Genomic DNA, 10260 nt, shown 5'->3' with positions numbered 1-10260 from the left:
CAACCAATTAACAAGAGGCCTAGCTAGTTCAGGATTCTATTCTACAATACTAAACCAGTTGCTTGAGAGAAGCTTAGAACAGGATATGAATTTACACTTTCCCGTGGAGGTTTTGCATACAACCAATATTGAATGACTGTTGATTCTAACTGATTCTATTAATGCAGTAACATTATCACTAAAAAGCCTTGAGTTGTTTCGCTTAAAACCTTCAGATTGGCTGGCCTTTGCTGAATCCTTTGGTAGCAAAATATTAGTTGCAATAAAAACAAGAATCTTGTTAGCAAGCTAACAAATGTATGATGGTGGTTTAATTGTCCCAACATTTAGGTCTATCCTGACAAACAATGTGTAAAGAAAGTTATATTACCTATACATTATGATTTAAAGTGAGAGAAAGAGATTGTATTTTAGAAGCAATTGTGAGAAAGCATTGGGTAAATGTAACAATTCTAAGATAGCTTAGCAGTATTCCAAACTAAATAGGGAGACAATCATGCACAATAATGCCACTTCTTGAATCTTTGTATATTAATGTAAGGCTAAAGAACGAACCTGTGATTGTTCATGTATTGGAATCCAAGTACTATCAATTCCAACCAAAGTTAATGATAATTAATGATAGAATTTATATCCAGAAATATTCTTAGCCTCTGACTCACTACTCATGGTTTATAATTCCAACCCAAACTTTACTAACTTGGAAATAATTGTTAGAGATATTACTAGGGCAAAATCTTAAGCTTATATTACATGGAAAAACATATGTTACTTGGATTAATTTCTAAATATACATTCAAAGCTACATTATTGTTAGGGAAGCAAATACTACATTATCTCTTAACATTTCACATATTACATTTCCAGGAATGCATTTCTTTTTTTTCCTAACCTTACATTTCCTATTACTAAATAATAGAAAACTTTATATATATTAAATGTTTTTATAACTTCCTACTCAAGTATTGATAAGATAGGAATTCCTTCAAGACTTTCTCCACAGTAAGCCAGGTCAACAGATATTTTAAACGTGTGTCCGTGATCTACTTCATTGTAACGCAGTTCAGCCATGCAGTGTTTTCAGCAGGAGAAATTATTTTGGTGGCATTTTGTTGTTCATATTGCACAATATGTCAGATTTGAAAAGATTTTTCATTAGTGCAGAAACAAATACAACAGTAGATGTAGTGTGCTTCAGTGCAGCATTGTCTCATTTTGATTAGATTTGTGCTTCTTTCTTGGGAATGGCACCATTTCAAGTTTCTAAATCTCTTCCTCTAAAAAAAAAACATAATTACTCAGGGAGGACAAAGATGGAAAATGTTTAAATGTCATGCTTTCTGCTCAGAAATTCCGAATTGATGCAAAATCTTGATTTAAAAGTGCCTGGTTGTGCATGGCATGATTTATAATTCAAGCAATGCTAAATACATTTGTGGCTATTCAGCATATATTCTTAAATAATTATCCGGAGTTTTATATTAACAGGGACATTTTCTATACTTCTTCAGCACCATATTTGTCAAATTGCATTTATTTAGTATTGCAAATTCTATTTGCATTATGAATTGGTATTTATTGCACAATTAGAATAATAAAGGTCATGATCAAAAATATTCTGCTCATAACAAGAATGTTTATCAAGTCCCTAAACTGATCCTAATTTATGACCATTGAAGCTCTAAAGTCTAAAACATAAATGATTGCTTCATAGCACAAACTGAATAGCCAAATCCAAAATAGATGACAATTAAGATGAAATATATTACATGTTCAAATACATATTGAACATGTCATCTGCTGCTCTTTTATGAAATATCCTTTTCCTATATAATTAGAGCCTCATTGGTTCTTCCAGGTTTTCTTTACAATGTTTGAATTTTACTCACAAATGCCACTAAGGAGTAAAATCAGAGCAAAATGGTCATAGGAGGCCCCCACTGTCATACATGCAGTTTTTTTCCACCAGAAGCATTATCTCCCTCCCTCATCAAATCTTGAGGGGCAAATTAACTCTTTCCTTAGCTGTAGAGCAGCGGCCCCCGATCTTTTGGGCATCAGGGACCGGTTCCGTGGAGAGAGGTTTTTCCACAGAGCAGGTGTAGTTTCATGTGCTGCCTGCATCCCACAGATGGGGCTTCATTTGTTGGTGCCACCCGGTTTCTGGCATGTCACCATGGTTGGGGACCCTGCTGTAGAGGATGTAATGATGTAGCCATCTCAATAATAAATCCTAATTACCAAATACTAAAATGAATCTCTTGCAGAGTTGCAAATTCTCAAGGCCATTTCCAATGCAAAGATCCTCTTTCCCAAAGTGATTATATATTCATACTGGTAAAGTTTGAAATGAAAATATATATGCACAAATACACATACATCAAAGTGAGGCAATGCAGTTTATTGTATCAGTTTATTCAGATCAACATGACTGAAATCCTAATCATACATATATGGAAATAATTTCTGGCCATTTTTCATTTTCTGACATTCTGATCATGGTGTTCTCTCAGACTTTTAATGTATGTTGATGAATCTCAACATTATAATCCATTATTGAATGGTCAATTCTATTTATTTGACCCATGGCACTATTTAATGAACCCACTAAACAAAGGTCAGATTGCAGGGACTATGATGCAAATTCATCTTCATTGTGAGATGGAATGCCAGAGATTTTTTGCTGTATTTATTTACAGTTGTAGCCCCAATTAAATTGTGTTGACTAATACTAAACTGTATCAGAATATTAGAAGGCAGAGTTTCATCTTCCACAGTTATTTTTAGGTGAGATATCAAGACGAACATATAATTGCTAGTATTCAGTAGTATTATCATTGTGCAGTCAGTTGTTTCTATATCTCTCCTGTGCCTATTCTTTGATCATCTCTTTCTCTTTATTTTCAATCAGTAAAGTTCTTTCAAAGATATGAGTATGAAACATACCAACAAATAGCAGCCAAATACTTTGGCTGTTTTATAGTGCTTTTAATTGTTTATATTAATCATAACAAGGCAAACACCTTGAAGTCTAAGGAGCATCAGCAATGCATGGATGGAATCTTATCTAGTTTTCATAACTCCCAAGGAATTAGAATATGTTATGTGGGCCATACAGCCAACTTAATAATGATATCATTTCTACTGAATAACAGAAGCATTGCATGATGAATGGGTCCATATCTCATTTAAAACAATGGCTTTCTATAGAAGAATTTCTGCAGAACTATTGAACATATAACTATCCTGAAATATTACAGAAATATTTTCAACTTATACATGTCACACTCAAGAAAAAAAATGGGATAGTCTGTCCTTGCAACTTCAGTGCTTTGAGTCATGCTAAAGCATCGCATATATTGAATATTCTCTTTTTTCATAATCTCTTCATTATTCAGTGCTATTTTAGTTCTATAGCTGTCTGTATTAGAAAATATGTATTATAAGTTAGGCTTGCTATAGTGAATTAACATAAGGCATGTTACAGGACATTTTTTTTTAACCTGAGTTCTTATTTCAGGATCTAATAAAGCCCTTAAATAATTTGTACCTTGGTATGCTTCTATTCTTGAATTTTTACCGTAAAATTGACTAATGGTTTTTCGTATCTGAGAAGAGCAATTAAATTTGTATCACACTTACTTCCTAGACATTTCAGTTTGGATTTTAGATTACTAAGTGATGTTCTGTTCACTAGTGAGGATGTACACAGATTTATTATATCATTTATATTTTTATATACATTTATATAGAGCAAAGAAGGACTAGGGGTGACATGATAGCAATATTCCAGTATTTGAGGGATTGCCACAAAGAAGAGGGGGTCGACTTATTTTCCAAAGCACCAGAACAAGACAAGAAACAATGGATGGAAACTAATCAAGGAGAGAAGCAATCTGGAATTAAGGAGAAACTTCCTAACAGTGAGGACAATTCACCATTGGAACAGCTTGCCTTCAGAAGTTACAGGTGCTTCATCACTAGAGGTTTTTAAGAAAAGAATGGACAGTCACCTGTCTGAAATAGTATGGGGTCTCCTGTTTGAGCAGGGGGCTGGACTAAAAGACATCTGAGGTCCCTTCAAGCTCTATTTTGATTGGGGTTTTTTAAAAAAAAACTTTTTTAAAAAAACTACATTATTTCCAATACACATGGATATGCAGTATATGTGCATATATATGTAGTCTATACTGTATATGGTATAGGGATTGTACAAAAGGGTATTCTTGTATTCTAATGGTCACTGTTTTGCTTCTGTACACTGTGCTTGCATTAGGGACGCCATTTTGTGAAGGCAGGAAGATCACGTACACAGACCCAGAGATGGGAAAGAGCAGGAAAGTAATGAAAGATGATTAGTTAATATTCTGTGTGCCAACAAGTGTCACCTTGTGATTGGTTGTTACCTGTATATAAATATAACTGCCTAACTGACCACTGTGTGGCACTTCTGAATGCAGCTGCCAGTGTTTCAGACAGTGTTCCACCCAGCAACTTCACTTGGCCAAATAAAATTCTGTTTGATTTGGAAGCCTCTGCTTGAGTCTCCTGATATTGTGCAGTCTCCTCTTGGAACCTCAAGTTCTTGTGGTAGCTGCTGACCCTTACAATGGAAAGAGATGTTTTAGATTGATATTAGCTCTGCAAGATAGTCCAGATATGAAGCACAACTAGGAATACTAACTCTAACTTTATTATTAGGTTACAGTAACAGAATCTTGCAAGTCTAAAAGTGTTTCTCCCCACCTTTCCTTTTACTCTGCAAAATTAGGGAGGGTCCCTGCTGAAAAATTTCTGATGCCATCCCTCTTTCTGTGGGCTGAGACATCTTTTACATGCTTCTTGTCCAATCTGCATCTTTCCCTTCTATCTCCCAAGGTCATTCTCTCATAGCATTACAAGATTTCATTGCTAAATCTCCTGCACAATTATTATATGAGGCTCTTGGAATATGATCCCCATATTCCAGGTCTCGAAAAAAGCCTTTTTTAAGTTGTATGTAGCCTGAGATTAGAGATATGACTTCCTAGAGTAGAATCCAGAATTCACCAGTTAATTTTATTCATAGGCTAATGTTCAAAAGCTGATTGAAGCTCCTTTCTCCCATAGTTTTTAAGACATTGATCTCAGACTGCTTACCATGAACATTGTCTGATCATTCTTTAAATCAAAATGCCTCCTGCAAACATAAATGTAACAACCACTGTAATTCTAGATAATCAATATATTGTCCTTTAGAATGTGCTGTTGGAATTACAGTGCAGAGCATGATGACAGAATCTCCTCTTCGTGGCTGCACAATAAATTCTGTCCTTTGGTCTCACAAAGATCAGAGCAAGCAAAGGAAAAGACAACTTAGCTTTTCTTCCTACCACAAATAAACAAACAGTCGCGAGGTGTCTTGGGATTCGAGATCACAGAAGACTTAATTCTGCCATATGTGGCTGCTAACTTGTGTATTTTTACGTGTGAACTCAAGCATACGGAACAGAAAGGGAAAAGACTGCAACCCCCGTGCATTGTGTTTGCAATGGTAATTACATCGGAACAAAAAAGGGGGGAGATAAGAAAATAGGAGGCTGCACCATCAAAAAGGAGACGAGGGGGGGAGACGTTGGAAAGCGAGTTGGTGCGACGTGTACTCGACTATGGACAAAGAAGTGTGGGGCGACATTGGAAAGGACCCAAGGGGAAGGGTGTGAAGGNCATGGACTGACATCTTGAGCCCTGAGGACGTCAGCAGATAGCTGACGAAAGCTAGGCGTTTTAATTGATTTTATTAGTAATTTTAGTAATTTTAATATTAAACCAAATTATTTTATCATATTCCCTGGTGCTCGTGTTTTCTCACTGTTCTAATATGGAATTACCCAGGGATCACGTTTTTAAAGAAATTTCTGATATACATCAGTCAGACATACCCTTCCGAGATTCGATCCCGAATCTCGGAAGGGTATGTCTGACTGATGATAACCAAATAAGGTTAGAAACAGCTATCTCAGTACTCCCTTAATTCTTTGTTAGCATTCCAAATTTTGAAAAACATATATGATGTCGCAGTTAAGCGACTGCTGCCTGTGGATGGCTTTGGATTGAGCTGATGCAGGCAAAAGACTTCTCTCTCTCCCATATTTAGGCTGACAGGGTGTTCAAAAAAAAAAAAAAAGCACTCATATATATATATACACACATACATACATACATACATACATACATACATACATACTTACCTATCTTTTATTTATTTATTTAACATTTATTTGCCACCCATCTCATATCCAATGATTCTAGGTGGCTTACAGCATAAAACATGAAAGCAGAAAAAAGAAACATTAAAATCAACAGTCACGGCACACAGCAGATAAAATGATAAACCATTAAAACCAAATGGGAAAGGCGGGAGCTGGACACAGAGAAGGTGGGGAGGTGGGATTAGTCAACCACCTCCAGTATGAAGCTCCCACCTCCACTATGAAGCTCCCCATTGGGTCCCCAAGCCATCTGGTAAAGGCAGATCTCAAGGCTCTTTCGAAATGTCAGGAGGGTAGGAGACAATCTCACCTCGGGGCAAGATGTTCCAGAGGGTGGGAGCCATGGCAGAGAAGGCTCTTCTCCTGGAGCCCCCCAGCAGAAATTCTTTGGCTGACGGGATCCGCAGCAGGCCCCCTCTGCCGGCACAGGTGGTGTGGGCCAGGCCCATCAGGGTGAGGTTATGATTGTTCAGGCTCAGAACTCTACTTACTGGGATTCTCATAACTTTATTTAATATATCCTTTATGATTTTCAAGAGCTGCTTTCCAACAGAGTATTATACATGTCAGTACGAGCTGTTTTTGTCTGGACTTTGAAGTTAAGGAGAAATGGGCTTAGTTTAAATATGCCTGGTTAGGAGACATGGCATCCCAGTTAGTAGACTAAACTGGGAAGTTGAAAAAATATTCAAAAAGTAGGCAGTGGCACATCATTTCCTAGCAAACCACTATAGTACTGTTGCCAAGCAAGCTGCCTAGTTATGTCTGTTTTATTTCCAGGAGTCAAACTTAATTTAAGGACATTTTTACCTTTCATATCTCCTTGTTAATTTGGGTTTAATGGAACACTTCAAGGTACACAAAATTTCAATTTTTATAGTTGGTTTTACAAATTGCTGGATATGAAAAAGGGGTAAAAACATTAAATAGAGGAAAAATAAACGTTAGTGTTGTAATAGGACCATAATCTATCTACTCTAGGAGATGAGTAGACTAAGCCCAAGGGCAGGGTTAAATGTGTCATCAGTTTGGAGTTGTTGCATTACTACAAGAGATCCAAGTCCAGTTCCTCATGAATTCAATTGACCCTTATCTAGCACCAATTTGGCTTGACTATTAGTAGATCAGATTCTTGCGTATAGGTAGCACGTAATAAATTTTTAGTGCTTTCAACTCAACTCCTGTTTCTGGTTACTTGTGCCTGACATCCACTGCATTCTGGGATACAAGCTCTCAGGGAAAAATAACCAAAGTACAATTTCTCCAAATATTTTAAAGCAGCCCCAGATAAAGTGTTTCCCTCTACAAGGACAGAGTCTTGATTTCAGAATTCTTACCCAAATATTGCTGCTATGTTTTGACCATTCAATATTTCTGCTAATGAAACAAAAATCAGCTTGTTCCAAATCTGAGAAAACAGTCACACTGCTCACAGTTCTGATGCCTTCCATAATTTAGATTACCTAAGGAATTGAATGTTCAGGAACTAACTTAGTAAAATAATTTACTTTATCTCAAATATATGACATGGAGTATATGGCCTAAGCAGACTGGTTTTGAGTACCTGAGAGTTTTTTTAAAAGGTATATTCTTTTCATTTTTGTGCTGTTTGTAACTTATTATTATACCCCACCCAGAATTCAGCAGGATTGGGTAGGTTTAAAATATTGTTGAATAAATAAACTATTATTAAGGAATGTTAATTATTATTATTTAATGGAATAAATATATTTGGAAGAGGAAGTACTCCTATACCACTCTGCAATCTCTGCTATTAGACAGCTCAGAGTGTCTTCAAGTCATGTTGCTACCAGGAAATACAGTCAAAAGTATAGAAAAGTAATAATTGCAAAGATACATAATTTGCACTACAACTCTACTAAATAACTTTACCAGCCATATGTGTTTAAGTGGGATTCAACTCTCAATTCATTTGTAGAGTACAATATTTCTGATGGAAGTTGCAGGTATTTTTTTTAATCATGCACAATCATAGAATGGGCATTCCTCTGGCGTGTGAAAGAGGAAAAATGTGTTTTTAAGAAGATGCTCTCCATCAGCAGTTTTCAAGCACTTGTGTTAAAAATAGTATGCAAAATTATCAAATCTGCTGACAGTTAAGTAGGCATATGTTTTAGCCAATTAGAGCTGTTCATTATGCAGACTGATTAAATATTGCAGTCTAGCAAACTATCAGCAAGCTGCATTTCAATTATTTTAAATAATAAAAAAGAAATCTAGATATGGGAATATTCTGATAAATAATGACTAATTTAAATTACAGCATATGTATCCTGTTGTTTAGTTATTGAACTTTATGTGTAACTGGTTTTCTCTAACCTCATTCCCAATAACAAGGGGTAGAAAGAAATTGCATTAGTGTTTGCAAATTAATTTGTTCCCTTTTCAGGTTTTTCTCCATAATGATGAGAACTAAACATTTGTAACTCAGTTCTTTAAAGTTTAATGTTAGTTTCTAAAATAGCACTGGAAAAGAGGGACAATGTAGTGATTGACTGATCTGGCATTCATTATATTCATCAATTGCAAAAATAACACAAGTAAAAAATTAGATATAAAGACAGACGGGTGGGTAGGCTGGCAGGCAAGTTAAAATACATCCTGATTAATAAAAATATGGGATAGATAGGTAAGTAAATAATGTAGCCTATTGCATTTATACCTTCAGAAATTCATTATGAATAATGTATACAACAAAAGAGGGTAGGATAAATAACAAAGACAGAAGATAAGCAGAGCACAATGGAAGAAACTCAAGGATAAAAGACAGTGGGACATGGATCAAAGGATGGCCTGAAGGAAAAAAAAGGAAGCAGTATGAAATAGATCAGTATGACTTAATGTGGATTGTGGATGGGAAGGACAGTGAAAATTTTATCATACATTTGAGTACAAGGCTGGCCAGGAAGACTTTTGTATGAGTACTGAAATTCAATATTCAGAAATCTAAAAATTCAAATCTTATCAAAACCCATAGAAGGCCAAAAAAAAAAAAAGTTACCTCAAAGTGGAAGCATTAAATAGCATTTCCATGAACAAGGCAGCTTCTAGTGATGATGTAATTTTTAAAAAATATTCAATATGAGGAAAATCCAGGGCTGAAAGTGGCAGCCCTTCCACATGACTCACTATCAGCCATATTCATAGAGAATGTCTTCAAGCTCCTTTTAAAATATAATTAACAAAGTGGAATTGCAAAGGGAAAATCTCCCTGATTCGATTGGGCATTTAATTCTCTAAAACTCAAAGGCACTATCCTGTGGGCTCGTACAGCCAAATGAAATCCTCAGCATCTATTAAGCTAAGTGATTCATGCAGAGCCAGTGATCTGATTTGCAAAGGAAGATCAACAATTAGGCAATTCTCCAGCTTTGTTTTTAATCTACTTTCATAGCTACAGGAAAGTTGATTGTTTGGAACAGGAACTTTCCCCCCCCATCTCATAAACCCAAAATAGTTATTCTTATTTATACGCTTTTTCAACCATACATTAGCATTATAAAACACAGTAAATGGCTTTGTTGATGATAATGCCACTACCAGCAATCTTCAAGTTTACCTAGAACACTTAAATGAAAAATGCAGGCTGGCAGCAATCTGAAGATTTGACTTTAGAACTTTTTGTTAAAGACATTTTCCTTATTAGCATTGATGATGTTACCTAGTTTTAGTAATGAAAGGTCTTCAGCAAAACAACCAGAGAATTCCAAGGACCCCTTGCAGGATGTTGTTTGAAGCTTTAAAAGGTATCCTCAGGAGCTCTTCATTTAAGTGAGAGACTATTGCTGACATTAAGAGTGAGAGCAGGGAAATTTAACTCATTTTTATATTTGATTGACTTTTGGAACTAAGAAAATGATTTCCTACACTGCTCATAAAAGATATCTAAATAAAAACATTAGGTACAGAAAAAAATTAATTATAAGTACAGAAGCAATCCTAAATATCAGTATGAAATTTTTAATAGGAGGACATTTCTGATTGGGTA

This window comes from Protobothrops mucrosquamatus, unplaced genomic scaffold (assembly GCF_001527695.2).
Source record: "Protobothrops mucrosquamatus isolate PMUCROS unplaced genomic scaffold, P.Mucros_1.0 scaffold51, whole genome shotgun sequence".
Lineage (NCBI taxonomy): Eukaryota > Metazoa > Chordata > Lepidosauria > Squamata > Viperidae > Protobothrops > Protobothrops mucrosquamatus.
The sequence above is the reverse complement of the archived record's forward strand: the minus strand, read 5'-3'. Positions refer to the sequence as shown.